We start from the raw sequence: 23,661 nt of genomic DNA on the forward strand, positions 1-23,661 counted from the left end.
CTAATTGACTTGCCAGAGGCTCTGTGTGTGTGTGGGTGTGTGATGGGCAGATGGTTAAAACAAATTACGTGGTAAACAAAATATCAAAAGATCTGCTTAATCTTTGTGCTCCAAAATTAAGAGTGTGCTATCATTTAAGAAACCTGACAGACTTGACTGTAATTGAAACGCCTACTTCTCTGAGGACAACCCGGGGCCCAACCCAGCCTCTCGTTCCCCTTCTTGCCACATCGATCCCCCCACCACCACCACCAAGCCCAGCCCTCCACGCCTGCAGCCTGCCCTGCGCCTCACCCTCGGTCCCGGGTCCTCCCCTCGCGTTTCCGACCTCGGCCTGCGTGCTGTCTGTTTACGGTTCTCCCCTTGCTGTTCAGTCACTCAATCCTGTCCAACTCTCTGTGACCCCACAGACTGCAGCCCACCAGGATTCCCTGGCCCTCACTATCTCCCAGGTCTGCTCAAACTCATGTCCATCCAACCATCTCATTCTCTGTCACCCCCTGCTCCTCCTGCCCTCAGTCTTTCCCAGCATCAGGGTCTTTTCCAATGAGTTGGCTCTTCACGTCAGGTGGCCAAAGAATTGGAGCTTCAGCTTCAGCATCAGTCCTTCCAATGAATATTCAAGGTTGATTTCCTCTAGGATGGACTGGTTTGATCTCCCTGCAGTCCAAGGGACTCTCAAGAGTCTTGTCCAGCACCACAGCTCGAAAGCATCAGTTCTTCAGCGCTCAGCCTTCTTTATGGTCCAGCTCTCACATCCGTACATGACTACTCCTGTACCCACAGGCCATGTTTCTCTACTTCCCAGTAAAGAGCACTTCACTTTGTAGAATGACCTTGTTAAGCAATGAATTTACTAGGCTGTGAGCTAGGCAGGGCAGTCCTGGCATGCGGTCTGCCGCCTGCAGGCCCTTGGTGGGCAGCGGCTGCCTCTCCCAGTGGCCGTCTCCCCTGGGCGGGTAGGGTTAGGAGCTGGGCCTCGGCAGCGCAGCATGGTGCAGGCCGCGTGTGTGGCCTCCAGCCTCCCCTGGGAGGCCCGTGGCATCTCCGACTCCAAGCAGCAGCTCCCAGAGAGCCCCGAGGCCAGGGGCTGGTCCTCCCACGGGGGACGGAGGGGGCCCTTTCCCTCATCTCAGTGGCTGCCATCCCCAGAATCCTCAGAGAGACAGAGCTTTAACTCTCTCCTGGAAGCCCAGAAGGGCTCCGGCCCGGAGGCTTATTTTGAAACACTTCTTTTCTAAAACGGTAAACTTTTTTTCGGCTACTTGCAAACAATTAAAATCGAAAGCGACCCATGGGGAAATGGAAGGGCGGGTGGGTAATTATTATCAACAAAACCAATGAGAGGGAACAAATGTATTGGGCCAAAAATCTAATAAAATAAGTGGGAGAATTCTGGCGCGGCTCTGCGGGAAGCAAATTACTCTTCGGCGTCTTCACAGACAAATACACGGGAGAGGCAATTTATTAACTTGCGCCATGTTGGCCTCAACATTAACCTGTATCCCTAAAGTACTTAACTCTTACCCGGCAAATGGCTTCCTTCACTTGCATTAGGACACGCAGGGCCAATGTAGGTTTGCTATTCACAGCTTCAAATTCAATTTAAAGGGATCCCTGTTCCAATTTCCTGTAAAAAGTTACTCCGTGTTCTAATACATCAGTGTCAGGAAACACGGCCTTTACTTAATTTCTTCTCATTATTCATACAACCAGGGATCACCCAGAGCAATTTCTCCTCCTTTGTGGGCCTAACGGCAATGATGGGGCTTTTACTTTTCATCTTTTCAAGCGCCAGCTGCTCCGAGGTCTCCCCTGTCTTCCAAAGGGACCCTTGCTCTGCCTCCTGGGGGCGGGGGGGAAGTCTCTGCCTGGCGACAGAGCTTATGACAACGACACTCAAGCCTGCCAACGTCTGTGATTCATATTCTAAAAGGCAGTGCGGCGTCACAAAGCATGGAGATGAGCCCCAAGCCCCCATGTCACCTTAGGCCAGACACATCTCCCCCCGGGGTTAGACTCCATGCTCACGAAATGACAGGCTGGACCCGGATCACTGAGACCCCAGCCTGATAAGTCACGGAGCCATTTGCTCCAAGGCAGCCATGTGAGGAAGCCCAGTCATGAGACAGATAATGCAGAGCTATGGGGGTGGGGGGAGGGAGAGAGCTGGAGCCCTCCAGCTCACCCTCCCTGGAGGGAGCCCCCGAAAATTTCCACGAAGCCCTTGGAGCTCCCCCCTCCCCCAGCCAAAGCACAGGTTGCAAACCAACGATCTGAGTTATCTCAACAGGCTCCTCTAAGAAAATAAGTCGAGTGCTCTGAATTTCCTTCACACAAGCAAAACGCTCTTAATAAGACTGTAATGGAAAAATAATTCATGCATTTTATTTCCTATTTAATGCATTTATGTGTTTTCTATGATAAGCATACATTATTTTAATAATCAGAAGAAAACAAACATTATTAAAAATACAATAATTCACATGGCTTTAAAAAAAAAAAAAGCAAAAGAAAACACCCAAGACACAGAGAAGACAAGCAGGGAAGGCTTTGTACTCTTCCGGCGTCATCTGCCAGCGTTAACGGCTAATTGCTCTCGTCCCTTCAGAGCAGCAAAATACCACGGTGTCTAGAAAGGTCTGATGAGTCACCCGGCAGCTCTGCGGCTCTGCTGCGTCACCGAGCCCTGTGCAGGCTGCGTAAACACTCATCACCCCGGCTGCCTTCGGCTTCAGAGACTGGGGGCAGGGGGCGGTGGGGGGGGTGCACCGGAAGGAACAGATCCAGCACTGGGGGGTGGGGGTTCTATGGAATCTTCCAGAGAGATCTTGACCTCCCCACACCTCAGATTTCTTCATCCCTAACAACCACCACACACGGCCAGGCAATATCAGAACTCAATATATGTACAAGCGGGTTTTCAGTAAATGCAGGCATTTTTTAAGCCCCTAAATTTTAATTACATTTATACTGAAATCTTGGGAGTATACAATAAAGGAATGGGTAAAGCTATCTGAAGTCGGGTTGACACGACCCTACCCCATCTGTTCCATCTTAAAGGTCTTAACTGATCACAGGAGTCTCAGAAGGGGTCTCTGCAGGGGGGCTTCCCTCAACTCCACATGCACCAGTAAACAAACTCTCCAAGGCTCCCAGTGCTTATGCAAAAAACCCAAGACCCTCCCGTATTCCCCACAAAGCCCCGATCCCCCACTGCAGGTCACTGCCCTGTCCACTGCTCCCTGCCCCAGACCCCTCCTCACCACCTGCTGTGTGGGCATCTCTGCTCTGTACCAGCAGAGGTCCTCAGCCTGCCCTGCCTCTCTCCCACCCCAATCATCTCCCAACCCCCAGGACAAGCCCGAGTGTCCCCTCCACCCCCATCAGGACTGGTCCTCTTCCTCATTGCTCCCAACACCTGGTTTACACCAGCCAAGGGCCCCTTCTATAGCCCACCTTACGAGGACTTCTGGACGCTGGCCAGACACCATAAGCTCTCAGGGGAGGGGTTGGCCACATCTCTGTCCCCACTCCAGCCTCTGGCACCCAGACTCAGTCCAGCAACACTGGCCATCGGGGCCTGTTTGAGCACCAAACTGTGAGACTGTGGTCCCCACTCTTAGTAATTTTATGCTTTAGGGGACAGCTGCCACCAAAACCTCTAGGAAGAACACAGCAGGGCTCCTAGTGTACATGTGGCCTCAAAGGTTACTCTGATTTGCATGTAATAAGCAGCCACCAGCGGCAGCTGCCCTGGGAACGCACTGGCTTCCAACAAGGGCACCCTGAGGCAGGAATCAGGGAGCTGAAAGGAAGCATTCTGCCCCTGCCCATGACCACTGCCCAGGAGGCCAGCCTCGCTGCTCTGAGCCAAGATGACTTTCCAACACCATCTCACCTGACTTAGGAAGACGAACAGGGCTTTGAATTAGAAGCTCTCCCTCACTGCCTCCTGGACCAGGAGCGGTATGTGGGCCTGAGAGCAAACAGGAGGGGAGGGCTATTCATGTCAAAGGAGAACAATTACCCGCAAAACTGTGAACACGTCAATGAGAATCTGAAAGCGGCTTCTCAGGAATACAGGACACAACGCAAACTAAACATCTGAGCACTGCGTATACATCATTGCCTAACCTCTCAGACACTCCCTGGTGGTATTAAGATGTTAACTGCAGGCTCAGCCTAGCATCGATCTTTCCCTGCGAGGACTTCTGAAAACTTTGTTGTCTGCGCTTAACTCACTCCGCTCCCAAATGCCGCCACCGTCTTGCTGAGTCCACACGGCACACGCCCCAGGGCTCCCCTAACAAGCTGGGCCCGTGGTGCCATCAACATCTCAAGGTTTGGGGAGGAGCGAGCGTGTGTGTGATGCCACGCACTGAGCCGGGAACGTGGTGGGGTCTCAGCAAATGGACTTGTCCTCCCACCGGAAGTCAATCTCCCCTTGAGCTCTGGTGGTACGAGACGCAGGCCATGATCAATTCCACACCAGCGTGGCCCCCAGTGCCCCAAGACACTTTCTCAGGCGAGCCAGAAACCAGGCCAACGGGAATTAACTTCATGCTTCCCTAGGTCCGTCATCCACTCTATTCCCCGGAAGCTGCCAACCAAGCAAACTGGAATATTGATCGCTGCAATCATCTCGATGCAAGTCTGAGGGCCGAGCACTTTATGTGCGTTTCAATTAGAAGGGGAGGCTGGCCATTCTAATTCCACTTCATTCCATCCAGCTTCACTCCGGGCAACAAATGGGCTCCTAAGAAGATCAGTTAATCAGCACTCTATTAATGGAGTCACACCTACACAATGATTTTACATTACTGTTGCGGAATGGTGCATATTCATGCTCCGCCCTGAATTTTAGGCGCAGGGAAGGAACCAGGAGTTACCACGGCTGTGCCAAGCTCCGGGCATCACTCACGACTGCCATCGTGCTGAGTGTGCAGAAGTGTGCAGGTGGAGTGACACGGGACAGAGGCCGACGACGTTCCCGAGGCCCCAGGGAGAGAGCACAGCTCAGGAACAGCTCGGCCAGCTTCTTCCAGGAGCCCCACCGGTCCCAACAATTCTGAAGCCTTTCCCTCCGATTCACTCCCTCAATATCTGGCTATACGTGCTCTGGTTGGAAAGGCAGCTGGGTCCTTGTAATTCGACTGAGCCCAAGTCCCTTTGCTTCTGCAGTCAGGCTGGGTGCACCCCAGGATTTAGAAAGGAGTGAGGACTGGCTCCCCAGCCCAGGACAGGGGGCCTGGAGCCAGAGTGGCCGAGAGGAAGAGACCTGCTTTGTTCTGTACATCCTTTGCCTGCCTTGATTCCTTTTAATTGCCTTTTTTTTCAACTTATTTAAACTAAAAAAAAAAAATACAAATAAAAAAACAGCTCACCCATTTCTTTTTAATGTTACACCAAACTCATGTATCAGGTTGGCCAAAAAGTTCGTTCGGGTTTTTCCATTCCCATCTTACAGAAAACCCAAACAAAACCTTTAGGCCAAATCAACATTTCTACTCTTAAAAATAAGTTTGCTTTTTAATGAAATGAGTGAAAATGGTTTCTTTCTCCTGAGGAGGCTTACAATTAAAAAAAGAGACATGAGATCCAATCCATAGGAGACATTTTCATTCACCCCAACAACCATCTTTTGGGCCCTTGTGCTGTGGAGGCCCTGAGCTCCGCGAGAAAGGTCACAAATGTGGTGACACTCAGCCGTCAGTTCCTCGGAGAGAGAAGGACCCGCTCCATGCTGCTGCCTCAGGTCCAGTCCCCTGGCATTTGACTGCATGTGCCGGGAGGCAGGGGGTCACAAGGTGTTAGCAGCTTCCCTGCTTGCTCAGTGACGTCCTCGGGAGGTCACGTGGAGAGAAAACCTACTCGGAATCAGGAAAGCTCATTTCAGCAACTCTGCCCGGAAGAGCTGGGGTGACACCTGTAATCTTCTCATTATCTCATTTGGCTGAAGTTAGTCTGCAGATCACAACACCACTCAGCTTAAAAAAGGCCTTGGAGAGCCGTCGAAGCCGCCCGTTTTCCTGACAAGAAACAAGAGCCAGAGCTGGCCTGACGTGCTCAGGGTCCCAGCTGGCACACACTGACCCACACGTGGGCCCCTGGCCCCTGACCGCTGGCTTACCATGCTCTGCCCCCAAGGCTCACCTGTCTTGCCCCCGTCCACAGGGATAACTGCACAGAGAAATGAGTCACTCGCTCGCCCAGATCGTGCCCGTAGGATCACAGCGTTGTTTTCTTAGGAAAAAAGTAATAACAAAGAAAAGATGAGGGGCGGGGGAGCGTCTTAAGTAAAAGCTGTTCTTCCTGACTTGACAGGTGGAAAGCTTTTCCGCGTGAGATGGAACGGTGGGTGATTATACCAAGGTAATATAATGCCTGTCACCTGTCAGGAGAGCAGATGTCACTACCTTTTGACAGAGGGCACTTGGGAAGAAGAAGTTACAAAGAGAAAGCTTTCCTCCCTTTACTTTTTGGGGGGCAGAATAATAAACCACCTGAATCGTCAAGACCTGTTCAGGGCAGCACACGTGCACCCTGCGGAGGTTTCTAAGCCCCCAGGCCGCTGCAGGCATGCACGGCAGCAGCAGGAAGCACTGGGCTGTTCCTTTCCTTTAATTTGGCTGTGCTAGGTCTCAGTTTCGGCACGTAGGTTCTTTAGTTGTGGCGATACGACCTCCTAGTCACGCCATGTGGGATCTAATCCCCTGCCCGGGGACTGAACCCGGGCCCCTGCAGTGGGAGCGTGGAATCTTTCCCACTGGACCACCAGGGAGCTCCCGGTCATCAGCGGGTTTTAAAAGCCTCACGCGCTCAGCACAAGTCCCATCCGACACTTAACTACGCTTTCCCCAGAGCCAACTAATGCCAGTCAGACCCCAGGAAGGTGACCAAGGAGAGTGAACTGGGGCCCCCCGCAGGAGTCTGTACTAAGATGACACCCCAAATTCCAGGGGGAAAATGGCAGGTGCCTGAACACAGAGGATGCTGAGAGGGCATGTCAGGAAGAAGAGAGCCAGGGGTGTGAGTGTCGAGTGAGTCACTGTCCCCTGCTCCTTCTCCTCTCCCGTGCCCTCCAACTCCTCTCTACGAACCCGTTTAGAGTCAGAAACAAAGTGAAAAGCTAGAGAAGACAAAAAACTTGTGAACGAACAACAAAATATATTGTTTTTGGCACAGCATGTGGGGTCTCCCTTCCCCGACCAGGGATGGAACCCGTGCCCCTCCTACAGTGCAACTGTGGAGTCTTGACCACTGAACTGCCAGGAAGTCCTCACAGTTATTTGTTCTTAATGGGCCACGAGAGCCTACTGGTCCAAAGCGATGAGGAGGAAGGAATGATCGGTTCCGGCAGGGGGTGAGGGAAGGCTATTCAGCAGAGGGAACGTGGGACAGCCCAGGAGGGCAAGGACCTGCTCCTGGGGAACTGGGGGGCGTGGGGACATGGCTTGTGCAATAGGGGGGGTGGTGCAGAGAGAGCAAAGACACTTCAGGAAGGAGGGGGTCTTGCCCCCATGACACTGAGGGCTCATGGGCAGGACTGGACTAAGACCCCCTGAAGCAATGGGAGAAAGCAATAAGCAAGGAGTGTTTAGTTAAGCAGTACAAGGCGGGGGTACTGTTTAACTACCCCCCGAGGCCACCATGGAAGCCACACAGACACTTGGAGGAGCAAGGGCTGAGTATGGGAGGGGGACCCCCCACCCGCCCCGTGAACGGGAGCAGCCGCCGACGCGCCCCGGAGGCCCAGAGGAAATATTATTGCAAGACAAAAACTGAATTATGAAATCCGCAAGCAATAATTAGTTTAAATTACTACTTCTACTTGAATAATTAAACACGCTTATTTTCACTCACTGATGTTTTATTCATTACCATACATCTTTCCTGAAAGTTGTTTTTAACGTGAATATTCTTTTATTTGCAAAGATCCCACAGAGATTTACTATGCTAATTTCAAACCTTTCTTCTAAAATAAAAACAACAACAAAAACACTCCAGATTATCATCCATTAACGACTGCTGTGTGGGGTACATTATCAACTTAAGTCATAGCAACTGGCCGCAAGTACTGTGGGCTGTTGTAAAGTTATTCACACACCAAAGCTTCCTTCCTTTAAAATTCACTGCTGAAAGGATGATATTTAAATAAGCTCGAAATGACTATGAAAATAAAAAGACCCAAGTGCAGCAAGACCATTTAGGCACCAACGGGAAGCGCCTTTTGCTTTTTATCACACCCTCTATTAATGAAAATGATTTTGCATTTCCACAAATAATGTTTGGATTTTATAAGTCTTATTTTTACACCCCGGAGCTAAGATACCCATAAGCACAGTAATAAAGGCTTAAGGTTTTTATTAAGCAAAGTTACCTTTGGGAATAAGTACTAACTTAAATGTAATCCAGGAACTAAGTCTCCCCTGCTGGGCTATTAGCTGGTGTTGACTAGATGGCAAAACTCCAAGTCCAAGCTAATGCCAACACGCTGGGTCTAAGTCAGACCCTGAACAAACAGAAAGGAGCGACAGTGCCATCACTATACAAACCAGCTCCACGAAGTCCTTGGGGCGAGTGGGGGGAAACATGAAGCCTACTTAATATGCAGGTATGCAGGCCACTCCACAGTACTGACAACAGCCAGACCCACTGGACTGCTAAGACAAATACCAGGGCATGCGACTCTGCAGTGAGGCGTGTGTGGGTACACGAGTGCACGTGTGTACACGAGTGCACATGCATGCACACACACACACGTCACTCCACAGAAGTGACAACACCCAGACCCACTGGACTGCTATGACAAATACCAGGGCATATGACTCTGCAGTAAAGCGTGTGTGCACACACACACACACGCTCTGCTGCTCAAGCATGGGCTTCTCCAGGGGAGCAGCACCTGTCCCGGAATTTGTCAAGTGAAACTGAGTATCACAATTTTTTTTTAAGGTCCCAACTATACTTCTCTTTCTCCCAACCTCCTCAAAGAGCAGTCAGCCATCCATGCCAGGAATGCAACTAGTGTGGTGCACCCGCTTCCCACAGGGAAAGTAAAATCACCCTGGGAACCTGGCCACCCCCCCACACACTGCCTTTCTTTCCCCTGTGATTCCCCCCCGTTAAGTAAATTCAGCCAAGGATTTTTCACACGGGTTGCAACTAGTCTTCTGGAGCCATGGGAAAGTGGATTACTCAAATTTAGAAGTTGCCATATCAAAAATGACCATCTACTGAACAGATTTATGAGCCGTAGCACTAGCGTGGCCTTTGGAAATTAAAGGGGCTCCGGAGGCCACAGGCCGGGGGCTCAGCTGATTCTAGAACTCAACATTATCTGCGTCATCATCGTTAGAAGCATCCAGACCGCAGAGCAAAGCTTCTGCTGGGGCTCCTGTTTCCGTGGCAACAGCTTCACTGGCCTGTCACAGAAAGGAGGAGGAAACGAGGGGGGGGGGGAGGCAGGAGGAAGCGGCGGGTAGAGAGGAGGAAAAGCTAGGACGAGGGCAGGCGAGGACGGGCCGCGAGGAAGGCAGGGAAAGTACACAAAGAGAGGAGAGAGAGGGGACTGGAGGGGAGGGGCGGGAGGAGGAGGCGCGGGCTCCGTGAGGCCAAACCACCCACGGTGCGCGTCCATCTGCGTGCAAAGAGCCTCCAGCTCCCACTTGTTAAATGCAACCCATTTCAACTCTCGGTTGCTGCCTCAAGACACACTCAATTATCTGATAAACCCCCGGAAAGCTGTGCCGGAACGTGAATGTGGTGCGAGGTCTGACTCCAAACTCTCAGTAACGTCAACATCCGCCCAGAGGTCTGGCTGGGTTAAATCCAGAAGGGAAAAAAGGGAAGAGAAAAGCAAAGGCCCGAGAGACCTGTTATCACTAACCTGCAACCATTAGGACGCGGCCCCACTGGCGCCTGATAAAGCGAGCGCGTTCGCGGAGCCTCATTAACAGGCAAACCTGCTGGTCCTGCTCGCGGCTGCACGAGGAGACGGGTCTTGAAAACCAAAACATGTCCAGCCAGAGCCTGGCTGTAGGGCCCTGACCTGGGCCACCAGCCAGGCCTGGAAGTCGGGGGCGGGGGGTGGGGGGAGGGCGGTCCTCAGTAAAAGGGAAAGCTCAGAATAAGTGGCCAGGACAAGATTCAGTCCACTCCCCAGCACCTCCACCCCCTCCCCCACAAAAAAAACAATAATTAACAAGTAAAAATTACAAGAGCTCTAAATGCAACCTGCGATCCTGGGTTGGATCCTAAAATAGAGAAGGACATTAGAGGGAAAACTGGTGAAATCTGAACAAAGCTTACAGTTTAGCGAATGGATTTACACTGATGTTAACATGTTGGTTTTGGCAAACACATCAGCGTTGTATAAGATGCCGGGGAAGCTTGCAGACTAGCACCTTGGAACTCTCTGAATTACAAGCACGTCTCTTCTGTAAGTCTAAAATTATTTTTTTTAAGTTTTAAAAGAAGAACAACAAGGGCTGTTGTTTTCTAAGTGATTTATCTTTTTTATATAAAACCAGTGCCCTTGATAGGGTTTAACTATCATAAAGTTTCACTGGAAGGCTGGCTGAAACATTACGGCGAAAGCTGGGCTCCTGCAACAAAAGTGAATTATTAAACTCGGAATGTGTTAGCACTGCCGCTGTACTCTGGAGCTGGGATGCAGGGAGAGACGTGCCCCGTGCACCTAGGAGCAAGGGCTCTGATCCGCAGAAACGGAGAGGCTTGCGAGAATCTGCCTTTACAGCCTCTTCACACACCACACTCCTGACTTCCTCTCTCCCAGATCTTCTCCAGAGTGCCTCGCTCCCCGGCTCTCTGGGTCCAACCCACCAGCCCTGCCGACAGCCCTGCAGTCTGCATGTTCCTCCATGCTTTCCAGCCTTCACACGGCCTATTCCCTCTTCCCCAATGCACTTCCACCTCTTTGCTGCAGAACGAATTCTGTGCATCCTCTAAGAGCCCATGTGACTCTCACAGAAACGGGACCCCCTCCAGGACTATCCTGTGTGCCCTGGGGGTACCTTCTCCTCCACCCACCAGAGCAGGGTTTTGATGGGATGGAAATACATGTCCACCTGTTTCTTTTTCAAAAAGAGACCAAGCGTCTTTCGAGGAAAGGTGAGATGCTGAATCCAGCCCTGTATCCACGCTCACCCCAGCACCCAAGTCTTGCAACAGATGGTCAGTGAATGAAAGACTTGGGAGTCAAGAATGAGGGCAACTCTTTTAAAAGAGAAAATACCAGCACACAACCTTCCATCTTCTGTGAAAGGGTCAAAAAGATTCTATTTGTGAGACGCTAAAGCAGCAAGCCCTTTTAAGAGAAACAGATTCTGTTACAGAATGACGGGTCCATTTCCACAAACAACATGAGCCCTGCGCGAGTATCCTCTTCCAACCGGGAAGCTGAAAAGCTTTTCAAAGGTTTCGGTTTCCTTGACAACAGCATTGCTGGAGACAAGCAGGGAAATAATTAAAAAGTATGTTCTCTTCGCTTCGAACTCCTTGAGTGTTTATAAGCAATAATGAACAGGCCGGGCTCGGTGTCCACAGCGTCAGTACAGACGGAGCCGGGGGAACCGGAGGGGCACCCCATCCTGCCACCCCCTCCGGCTGGGCCTCCTCTGAACCCAGGTGAGGACCTGCCCAGGACCACACTTATCCCCAGGAATCACAGCCCACACAGGGTCAGATTCGCGACAACTGTGCTCGCCAAGGGCCAGGTCTCAGGCCACGTGCTAAGGCCTTAAACAGTCCGCTGAGTCTTGGCACCACTTAAGTGGCAGGCAGCAACTGAGGTGCAGAAAAGTGAGGGGCAGCCCCGGCGGTCGGCCCAGGGGCCCCGGGAGAGCATGTCAGCTCCTCAGACTAACCCTACATGACTGCCCGGGGCCTCCACTCTGACCCTCCGATCTCACCATGGGGCGGCCAAGGCCCTGGGGGAAAACGCCTGCCCCAGCAGTGCCAGCGTCTGGCCCACATCCCCACGCAGGGCCGCTCGCCGTGGAGACAGGCTCAGGCAGCAAGCCTGGGCAGCCCGCGCCCCCGCCCAGGGAGCCGCGAGCACATGCAGAGCCCGGCCAGCCCCGTGGCGGCGCTCGGCCCTGAGCTTGATTTATGAGCCTCCTTCTCCTTCCAGGGTGGCTTTTCACGGTCTGTTCTGTCTTAACAGCTTCACCGTGTGCGTGTCTTTTATTGTAAGCCTCCTCAAATCTTTTCTGGATTTATGATTTATACATAAATAACAAATAAACAAATGCAGAGGCTGCGAGCATCGGCCCGGGCGCGTTACCCGAGAGTGGAAACGCAAATATCCTGACGGATGGAGAGCAAGCCTCACTCTGACTTGGTTTCCAGCTCCACTCTGGTTTTCCAAGCCCCTTCCCCAGCCCAGCCAACTCCACCGGGGCGCTTCCTGCACAGATCAGAGGTGCAGAGGGCATCGAGGTGTGTGGACAAGAACACCCCCGAGAGTCTCCGTGCCCCTGAGGTCCAAGGGGCCCACCAGGGTGTGGGACTGAGTAGGTGTTATTCATTCATTCCCAGGTGCTTTTAAAGCACCTACTATGTGATCAGCCCTCTTCCCAAAGGGGAGATACAACAAAGGAAGAAAATAAATTCCCTGCCATTATGGAATTTACCAGTCTTCTCATTTCACAGAGGAACTAGTCAAGGCTCACAAAGAGGACTTCCTTGGTGGTCCAGTGGTTAAGACCCTGTGCTTCCAATGTATCGGAGAAGGCAATGGCAAACCACTCCAGTACTATTGCCTAGAAAATCCCATGGATGGAGCAGCCTGGTAGACTGTAGTCCATGGGGTCGCTAAGGGTTGGACACGACTGAGCGACTTCACTTCCACTTTTTACTTTCACACATTGGAGAAGGAAATGGCAACCCACTTCAGTGTTCTTGTCTGGAGAATCCCAGGGACGGGGGAGCCTGGTGGGCTTCCGTCTATGGGGTCACACAGAGTCGGACACGACTGAAGTGACTTAGCAGCAGCAGCAGCTTCCAACGTAGGGGGCACAGGTTCGATCCCTGGTCGGGGAAGTTCCACATGCCGCAGGGTGTGGCCCAAGAACAAAACAAAACCAAACAAATAAAGGACTCACAAAGATCAAGGGCCTTGCCCCCCTGCCCCACCCTGCCGCCCCGCCCACACACCTTTCCAGAGTTCCCAAGCAGGACACAGACAGGGAACAAGCCCAGAATGCAGAGGCAGAAAGAAGGGAGCTCAAGTACCAGCCCTGTGCCGAGGAGCTGCCCATCTTTCAGCGCCCCTCTCTGCTCAATCTTCTCATCTGTGAAACAGGCATAGAGATGGGGCTAACAAGGGGGCCAGCCGACATTAGGGAGCGCCTGCTGTACGCTCTCAGGGAGTTTTCCATGAGTTTTCTTGTTTCATTGTCAGACGACTGAGATGGATGCTACAATTATCCTGCTTTCCTGATGGAGAAGCTGGGGTCCCAAGAGTTATATAAGTTACCCAAAGCCACACAGTTAGAACGCACGGGGGCTGGGGTGGACACCCCCCACCCCCACTGCAGTGGGACCTGAGCTTAGCTGATTGCCCTATGACCCAGCTGGGGGTCATTAAGATGCAAAAGCCCAGTGTGGGGTGGACCCAGCCAGCCTCTTGCCACTGACTGTCCAGGCCTAAAGCTCACAAGAGACACCCCAGCTACCTTCGCTAGGCCCCAACACTGCCCAGACCCATCCTCCCCGACCCCCCCCACCCCAGCACAGCACCCAGAACACCCTTGTCATCCATCCTCTGAGACCCGGCTCAAGCGTGTCCTTCCCTGAAGCCTGGTTGGTCCTCTGCCCCAACCCCAACAGAGCCAACCAGGTCCCCAACACCGGTGGGCCCCAGGGCCCGTCACACCGTCAGTCTGTTTTGACACCGGTCCCCCAGGAGCCTTCTTGACAGCAAGGGTGTCTGGTCCCCTCTGAGCCTGCAGAGAGCCAGCGTTCAATCGATGGCTGGACAGACACCCAGCCGAAGAATGCACTGGGGGAAGCAGGTCTCCCGACACGGACCAGAGGGGCCACTCATGGACTCTGACACCCAGGCCCCCTCTGGGGCCCTCGCTGCTCACACCACTGACAGAGCCCCAAACAAGGCCTGAGCAACCCCCCGGCCACACTGCAGTGAGTCTAGAAGGCCTGGCTCACGGGCCACGCCGCCCCCAGGTCAACACCCCAACTAGGAGCAGCCAACGTCACGCTGCTGAGCCGGAAAATAGGCAGGTACCTCCAGGGCGGCCCAGGTGCCCGGAGCAGCCTGCCGGCGTCGGTGGGCGCGAGCCAGATTATTTGTTCAGCGAATCAAGGCAACCGGAGGCAAATTGGATTGCAAGCCTCCCATGCTTAGTAACGCAGCTTAGGAGGCAATTACAGAATAAACCCAGGCTTGGAGTTCTTGATAATACCTTCCATTTGTAAGGGTTTAGAGTTTACAAAGTGGTTTCACACATCTAACCTCATCTGATCTTTACAGGCCGGTGAGGTAATTAATTCACAGATGAGAACACGGAAGCCCCTACGAGTCCCGGGAGGATACGTGGCCTTGTTCGGAACCGGCACGGCGGCCAGGGGCGCCGCAGGTCGGGACCAAGTCGGGGGCTGTGCACCCGCCATCCAAGAAAGGGGCCTCAGAGCCCCCGGCCCAGCCTGCAGCGGCTTCCCTGCCCACTAGTGGTGCAGTCTCCAGCCTGCCCCGAACCCTCCCATCCTCAGCGCCCCGCAGAGGAAGCCGCTCCCGTGGCGACCGGCTCCGAGTACTGGAAGGTTCTTCCTCACCTGTGCTGAGTGGCCCCTGCGAGCCCCCAGCAGACATCTCCTTCCTCTCCCCTCCGCAGCCCCTGCCAGTGCCGAGGGCAGCCCCGCGCGTCCCGCCCGGCCCCCTCCGCCCGGCTCGGAGCATCAGGACATTTCAGAACACACTGGGAAGGAGAGCCAAAGAACAGGAAGAGAGATGAGGGACGAAAACAAACAACTTTTCTACCCGAAGGTGACAATGAAAATGAGTTTTAATTTGTGTTTTTGTGCCTTTCAAAATAACACTTCAACTAGTTCAGAAAAGAGACCACTTCTGTTTATAAAAGCTCTTGAGTTTTCCCTCTGGTTGCCGAGGACTGTGTAAATACACCGCGAGCAGAGAGAAAAACTGCTGCTTGGGAAACTTTTAATGCTAGCGTGTATGCGAATCAGAGTCCTAGGCTCAGCAGGTTAAAGATGCTCTCAAAGCAATCTCGGTGTCAGTCCAAATAATTACCGATCACACTCACTTAGATAAGGGCCTCTGCCCCCTCGGGGCTCCAAAGGAAAATTCTAGGCATGATAGTTAAGCAAAATAGTTGGTTATTACGCAGGCTTTGCAGTGGCAGTGCAAATTGGTATAATCCTTTTGGAAAGCAATCTGACAGGAGATGTATCTGGACCCATGGAAATGTACAACCCTTTGACCCAGCAGTCCCATTTATGGGAATCAATCCGAAAGAAATAATCCAACAGAAAAGGTTCCATGCATGACGATAACCACTTCAGCATTAGCCATAATAGCAAAAATTAGCAACCACCTAAGTGTCCGAGGACAGCTAAGTAAATTACAGTTAATCAACTCGATAGAGCATCACGGAACCCGCGGAAATTGACGGCCCTCCAAAGACGAGGAGGCAGCCGGTGGCACTGCGGCAGGAGAGGCTGGGAGAGAATGTTAAGTGGGAAAGCAGGCTGCAGAACCGTGCACGCGCCCTGTGAAACACACAGGCCCATGCGGGCCACAAGTTGACAGGAGGGTGTTAAAAGGATAATCACACTCTTAGTCTACATTGGCACGGGGAGATTTTTCCCCATTATCCCGTAATGCTGTCGCATCATCTTCCTAAAGGGGAGAAAAGAGGGGCAGGGAGGAGTGGGAAGGGGGACCACAAGAGGCTGGGACCCTGTACGACTGAACAGGGGTCACACAGTTTGGAAAGCCGACCAGGCGGTGTGGAGGCAGTGGCGGAGCCTGGGCTGGCCTGCAGGCACACATCCGCGCTGGGAGGCAACACCATCTTCAACAGTGCAGACAGCGCCCCCTGCCCCATGAAAGTACAGATGTGAATCGAACGGGGGCCCTCAAACCCTTCGGTCCCTCGGACACTCTCTAAAGTCTGGGACCTTTGGGGTCGCAAAGAGTCGGACACGACCGGGCGACTGAACTGAACTGAAAGTCAGGGAAGGCTCCAAAAGGCTGCTGTTTACACGCGGTTTACCCCTCCACATTTAGCAGGTTAAAAATTATAACAAGGACACAGAAAAATACTTATTAATTTATGTAAAAGGAACAATAATAAAGCTGTTACATGTTAAAACAGATAACATTTCTTATGAAAAATAACTGTCGTCCAAGATAAAAATAATCGAGTGAGCAAGCACTGTTTATATTTCTGTTATCTTGTTAATGGCTGGCTTAATACGAGACAGCTGCGCTCTCATAACTGCTTCTGTATTTAATCAATTGCAACAGCACATACCACACACAGCCTCTGGAAAACTCCACGTACGCTCATGAGAGAACCAGAGTAAAAAGGCAAGGAACTTCTAGGTGTTGTTACGAAAATAATTTTCACCCCACAGACCCCATGAGAGGGTCTCAAGGACCCCCAGGGGTTTGCAGACACACTGAACACCACTGCAATAAACAACACTATTAAAAACTGCTGCTATCATGTGGGGTGGGGGGATTTAAAATTATATGTACAGTTGGAATTCAACAGGGTTTTGTTTTTTTTTTACGAGTAGACGGAAATAGACTAAAAAGTCTGCAGTCATTGCTTCTGGGTAGAAAGACAATGGGCAATTTTTTTCTTTATGCCTTCCTGCTTTTGTTTTTTTTCCATAGTGTGTACGTATTTCTTTTACGGTCAAAAACAACATTTGTTTTTTGAGGAATGGTTTGGGTGGCTGTGGTGTATTCGTGCCCTGCGGAGTCAGCCAGTGGGAAGAAGGTCATTTTAAACCGTCGGTGGCGGGCATCCTCAAGGGGTGCGGCGGCTCCCTGCGTGCCGTCGATCCCTGGCACCCAGCGCACATCCATCACCCACATTGCCTGCCCGGGGCCCGCAGGGAGCCGGGGAGAGATGATGAGAACTGAAACTGGCTCCCGCTAATCACTGCGAGATGGAGGTGGAATATAGGTGACTGTTCCTCAGTACCTGGGATGGGGGTCGTGACACGCTCCAAGGCCAGGGGACAATTACAAAGGGAGAGGCCCTCCAACTGGACCACAAAATAATGTTAGGTCCAGGACCAAAAAATAAGTAAAATAATGAGATATTAAAGTCAAGCAACACACAGCGGGGGAGGGGTGCAGTGAGGGGGGCGAGTTATGATGACAGGTCAATATTGTTAGCACGTAAATTGCTCGGGTAAGAGAAATGCCAAGACTCCAGGAGATTAATGGGTAAGAACCACAAACACTTATTTGGCGTTCATGAGATGCCAGGCTCGGTCCTAAGAGAGCCACCCGTAAATGAACTCGTTTGGTTCCCAAACAAGATAACCCTCGCTTAGCCAACGTTGTAATCATTTTAGTGCTGTCAAGGGTGAAGAGACGCAATCGCATCTACACAAGAAGTGGTGGCATGGGCCACAAGCGGAAGGCTAAGGAGGCTCTCAAAAGAAGGACGCAGACCTGGGCGCTGAGAGGGAAAGACATGCACGGCACACGAGTGAAAAACCCAGCTGGAGGACGGCACTGGGAATGAAGCATGCGTGCTGAACAGAGGCCCCGGCCTTCGCTCCGGCCAGGACACAGGGGCTGAGCACGTCCCAGGGGGCGGAAGGTTCCTTACCAGGCCGAGAGACAATCATCAGAGATGTGGCCATTCGGGGGTCTACCCTACCTCATCATTCTGTAACATCCTCACATGTCACACACACACACACACACTCACAGTCACATCAGCTTTTTCAGGATCTCCCTCCTGAATCAGAATAAACAGCAGAATGCTTCTCACGTAATCACAGACACGGAAACAAGAAGACAGAAGGGGCTGGAGACAGACAGGAGCATTTTCGGCAAACTCTCAAAGAATTCAGCCAGGAAAAGACCTTATCAGTAAGCAATGAAAATAATCCACTGTAAACAGGGTTAGAAATGAACACTCAGAAAACAAGAAACAACTCTTAGAATGTAAAAGGAGGATAGAAGGGAACACTTCTCTGAATACATGGGAGAAAAAAGCTTAAGCATAGGACAGCAGAAATAACAAAACCGCGGGCAGGTGAGGGGGCTGGTGGGTAAGGATTGAAAAGATAAAAGTGGAGGAGATTTTCCCCAAGAAAAAATAAAACAGGAAGGCAAAGCAATAGAAAATTAGATATGAAAAAATCAGAAGCTCAATCCAGGGACACCAGATAATCCAATTAATTAGAGTCCCAGAGTCAGAGCCCTTGCCGGGCAATAACCCCGAGGGCTATTGATATCTCCATGCAGCCCCCTGTTCCCTGGGAGGCGCCGAGGTCCGCACGTCTCATCCTCGGGAGGGAGGCCGGGCCTGGATCGGCTCCAGGAGTACTGGCCAAGCAGAGCTAACGGGCTCCGTGTCACTCTGGGTCAGGGCATCTTGGGTGGGGGTGGGCAGTGGGGAGGGAGCTGAGGCATGCCTGCTCTCTCTTATCTCGTAAAGAAACTTCGGGAAGCTGGACAAAGGGAAGCCATGTGAAGGAAAGCTTCCAGGGGTTCTGGGCCGACCCCGCTGGCCTCGGTCCAGGGCTCTGGTCCCCGCATCCTGCCCCGCTCCCCCGGTTCCCGGGGTCTTCGCTAGGGCCGCGTCCGTCCGTCTGGGAGAGGCGCCAGACTACAGACGGCAGAAGCAGGGGTGGGGGCAGAGGATTGACTGGAGATTGGAGTGACTTACCCACTCCTCCTTTTCAGGGATAAAAATACTAGCGACTGGGAGAGGAAATGACCTCCATGGAATTTTTAATTGCTGGTTACAAAAATAAAGTACCTAGGGGTATGATTAAAATCGGTTGACGCACGTGGGAAAAAGGCTGGACGCACTACCGGTAGAATGCTCGCAGTCACTATGTCTGAGCCGAGGGCCTATGGTTGCCTCTTACATTTCTGTCATGTTTTTTTTTTCTTTAAAGAAAAAGGACAATGCTATCCCTGGGCACGAGACAGGGGCCTTTTAAGAGTCTTCTGGGTCCAAGTTTTAAAAGCAGCAAGAAATAATTTGCTAGGCTCAACTCCTAAATGTGCCAATTTTGCAATCTGCATTTTTCAATTACATTAAAAGCATTTTCCCCAATTGCTCTATTCTTCCCTTAATGACGTGGGTTGGGCCTGGATGAGGCTGGTTCCCCGAGGACAGAGGCTGCACCTTCACACGGTGCTGTTTTCTCCCCGTCAGCATCCGGCACCAGGGACACTGAGCTGCTTAAGTCTAACCCGAATGAATTTCTCCAAGGGCAGAAAGCACAGCTTGGGTTCTGCCACAATTTTCTTTCTTATTCCTCTTTCAACCCAGGGTTTTTTTTCCTGTGAGGCAGGCACAAGCTTACAAGGCCCTTCTGGCAAGCACAGGAGAAGTGGGAAATGTCTCATTTGTTGGCCTCAGAAACATCGCAGCTTTCATATGGGGGAGAGGAGTGTCAAAACTTCACTTCCCACGAGGAGAGGGTTCCAGCCCGGAATCACAGCTCTTCCTGGAGGCTCGGCAGCCCTGCTGTCTCGACCAGCCTGAAGCCCTTGCTCCCCGCCCTGTTGTCACTGAGATGGTGGTGAACTCTCCAAGGAAGGAGAGAACACTCCGAGGGTGGGAACAGAGGCGCACACACAGGGTGCAGAGAGAGAGGTAGCTGAACGCTTCCTAACCTGACCCCGCTGTGTGCCCCCGGGCAAGTGTGCTCCCCTCTCTGGGCTTCTATCAAGTGCAGATGGAAGAGATGATCTCTGCGTGCACGAGCGCACGCGCACACACGCGCACACACACGCGCACGCGCGCACACACACCACCCATTCTCTCCTCGCCTTCTCCTAATTACCCGCGATGCACTGTTAACCGTTCAGCCCCCAAATACCAGACGCCCACCGCCACAGCCCAGCCCTCCTTCCCAGCTGCGCGGCTCTGTTTCCAATAGATCGGCCTCGTGCTCGGAATAAAATGACAATCATCTACATAATGCCCCGAGACTCCTCACTCTACACATCAAATCATTTCTCAATCTCATTTTGTAAAATCCATCAAGAATAATTCTTTCAAAACTGAAATAAAAACCCTCACTCTGGCACTTGAATCCATAAATTCCTTGTCTTTGAATCTGAGATATATTACTTTCTACAAAGCACATCTAAGACACCTTAATATAATCAGATACGCTAACAATGATAAATCAGCGGGGTCCTGTAATACATAAAAATGCAAATCCGAGCCCCCGCGGAAATCACCTCATCTCCTCACGCCCCTTTTACGGGAATCATAAGGCTCCAAGGCCGGACAGTGCTGGGGGACCAGCCGGGAGACGGGGTCTGCTTTTCCATCCTTTATTCTCAGGGGCAGAGCAGCAGAGCAGGTTCTCTGGCTCTGTGTGCTCAGGCTCTGGAGCCTGACGGCCAGCTGTGTGAGCGTGGACAAACCCCTTAACCCTCTGGGCCTCAACTTCCTCACCCGTGAAATGGGAAGAACAGCGCTGGCGCCATACACCTGCTGAACACATGAGATGGAGGCTCGAGGGCCGTGCCTAGCAGGGGTGGGCACCCCAGGATGGTCGGCTCTCCCCTCCTTCTCATCTGTGCCAGAGGCAGGGGTCTGCGGCCCACCGTGCGGGCATGCCCGCCCGGCCCTCACACTGCTGGATTTCCCCGATGATGATGACATCGCCCCCCACCCACCGCCCCGTCGGAGGCTCAGACACAAAAACGCTCCGCGGACTGGCAGACACAGCTGGGCCTGTTCTCACCCACGAGACACTCGGATGCCAGCAGTTCGGAGACAGGGAGCCAGCCCTCCAGGAGGAACTTCCAAATGCGCAGTGCATGAAAAGGGAGAGGCTGAGTAGCTGGGTACAGACAATCTCAAAAGCTTTTTAAATTTTAAAAGTATCTACCTTGGGAACAGTAACATCAAAACTCTTGAAAAATACATTATCGATAGACAGACTGGGAAAAGATTCACAAGAACGAGGGAGCTGCACCCAGTCGGAGGACTGGGGGTGACTCGTGGCTCCTCCAGTTGTTTTTAATTAACAGGTCCGGGGGCAGGGAAGGCTGGAGCCTGTGTCTTCAGCCTTGCCCGCTGCTAGGCACTGGGCTCCATCTTCTCATCGCTTTGCCAATGGCAACAACCCTAACAGGCAGCCATCATCCCCATTTCACCAGTGAGAAAAACAGGGGATCAGAGAGGCTAGGTGATTTTCCCCAAGGCAGACAGCTACCAGGCGACACAGGGACCGGGAACCCAGGAGTCTCCTGTAAGAAAGGCACAGACCGAAGCTGGCCCACCTAAGGTGGCTCTGCTCGGCAACACCCACAGGGCAGCAGCTGCAGACGGGGGGCGGGCCAAAGCCCCCCTTTACTGCGTGAAGGCAGCAATAAAGCCCACACTGACGCACGGCCGTGTTCACGGCAGTACTGTTTGAAAAACAAAAGCAGGAAACGGCAGGACAACGTGGAAATGACCAAACAAAGTTCAGAATCTGAAGACGGTCAGGAAAAAACATGTTTGGGGAAAGTTTCTGGAGCGGTATAAAAATGCCCCGGCGCAAAAGACGGGGTGGGGGGGCGCCGACTCCAAACCGCAGAGACGTGCACTCTGGGCACCAGCCCCACGCCTAAACAGTAAACACCGGAGGCGCACTGGCCCTGACCGGGGAGGGCCCCGTGCTAACGAGCTGCTGGCTTGGGAGCCGACTGTCAGGGATCTCTGTTTTCACCTTCCCTCTTTCTGCTTTCTGAATTTCAAAGTCGGTCCCAGGCAGCAAGAAACACGCCCGGATGCCTCTAGGGGTCTTCCCAGTGTCTGGCAGAGGGCTCTGCGAGGGGGGCTGCCAACCAGGGCTGCCCATGTTTGGTCAAAAGCACAACACAGTTTGTACTTTTCCCTTCAAAAAAGGGCCTCAAAGTCTGAATTCTACCTTAACATGCAATGGGTATTCAAGCTTGTTGAGCCAAATGAGGACACAGGGAAATGAAAAGAATGCACAGGAGGATATTCGTGCTGGGACTACAACCATGGAGAACAGAGGTGTGGGGTTGGGCGGGCCCGAGGGTCGGGCAAGAAAACAGAGCATCGGTGCGGAATTATGAGTCATTGTTTTGTTTTACTTAATTTCTCTAGCTGTAAATTTTTCAAAACTAATACAAGCATATTTTACAGCTCACGGAACATTTAGAACATATTAAAATAAGTATGTTTCCGCTGTAACGTGCCCAATTGAAATTTATGAATTCCGAGGCTACGTTTTTAAGGAGATGAAGGAACTGGCACTCCACGTTCTTCAGATTAACCAGATGGATTGTGTTGTGTTTTTTCCTCCTGATCAGAAAATAAATCGTATTTCAGTAAACGTTACCTTGAATCAAGGATTCTTCCACGTTCTGGAAGCTTGGAGGGGCGACTCACCCTGTCCCACTCTGCCCCCTAGTGGCAAAGAGTATGTGTGCACTGTAAAGACTCCTCTCCCCAAAGGCTGGAAGGAAAATCCAAAAAACGTTTCCAATCTTTTTTGATCACTTAACAGTTACAAAACCTACTACCAGGTGCTATGGAGAATGTAAAAATGGATTTCACACAGTTCCCCTGCTCAAGAAGCTTAAAAATCTACAAGGTGTAGCAGGCCCAGTCCCATGGCAAGGTCGCTGGCATGAGATACCGGGGCATGGTGAGGAAGGGAGAGAGCCAGAATGAACACACAGCGAGCGCCCGCCAAGAGCCAGGAGTCACACCAGGTGATTCAGAACCAACATCACATTTTTTCACCAAAACCCAGCAGGTTATGCTTATGCATCCTTGGGTCCACTTTACATATAGAGCTTAAGGCTCAGAGAAGGTAAGTCACTTGCCTGAGGTCACACACCAAGTTGTGGCAGAGGGACGGTCCGAATCCAAGTCCTGTGACCCCAGCCCTCCTGACCAGGTTGGGGACAAGAAGGCACTCTGGCAAACTTTAACCAAAAAAGATGGGTGGGGGGAGACTTCCCTGGTGGCCAAATGGTTAAGACTCTGGGCTTCCACTGCCGGGGGGCATGGATTAGGTCCTGGCCAGGGACCTAAGATCTGGCATGCTGCGAGACAGAGCCAAAGCAGAAGCAGGGGAGGCACCCTCAAAGGGGAGCACAGGGTGGGGGCTGCTTCCCGAGTCACGTCCACCTCTGCGCTCCTTCGCTGCTCACCCATCATCTGCTCTCCACCCCGGAGCCCCGCCTGCACCCCCGCCCCACTCCAGACTCCATGCCCACACTCCTCCCATGCGCCCCTCGATCTCATACCAGACCACAGGGACCCCCACGCTGCCCACCTGCTGACACCAGGGAGGGAAAATAACACCATCCTGCCAGGACTGCCTGCTGCCACACACAAACCCCGGGGGGCCCAGCACGACCAAGGTCTCAGCAAGGAGGGACCCCAGCCCCCAGCTGCTCCCCAC

The 23,661-nt window shown here is 52.3% G+C and overlaps 1 protein-coding gene and 1 long non-coding RNA gene across 4 annotated transcripts in view; both read right to left on the reverse strand.

The window, feature by feature from the left end:
- Nucleotides 1-23,661, reverse strand: part of WDR25 (WD repeat domain 25) — a 142,704-nt gene that overhangs the window by 110,555 nt on the left and 8,488 nt on the right. The gene's annotated exons all lie outside the window — the stretch shown is intronic.
- On the reverse strand, nucleotides 214-10,057 carry LOC129550655 (uncharacterized). The gene is made up of 3 exons (XR_008684864.2): nucleotides 9,893-10,057; nucleotides 6,157-6,246; nucleotides 214-6,032 (listed from the first exon to the last, which is right to left on the reverse strand). It is a non-coding gene; the product is annotated as an uncharacterized LOC129550655 (long non-coding RNA).

This window comes from Moschus berezovskii, chromosome 21 (genome assembly GCF_049115385.1).
Source record: "Moschus berezovskii isolate FMDL1 chromosome 21, NW_MosBer_1.0, whole genome shotgun sequence".
Classification (NCBI taxonomy): domain Eukaryota; kingdom Metazoa; phylum Chordata; class Mammalia; order Artiodactyla; family Moschidae; genus Moschus; species Moschus berezovskii.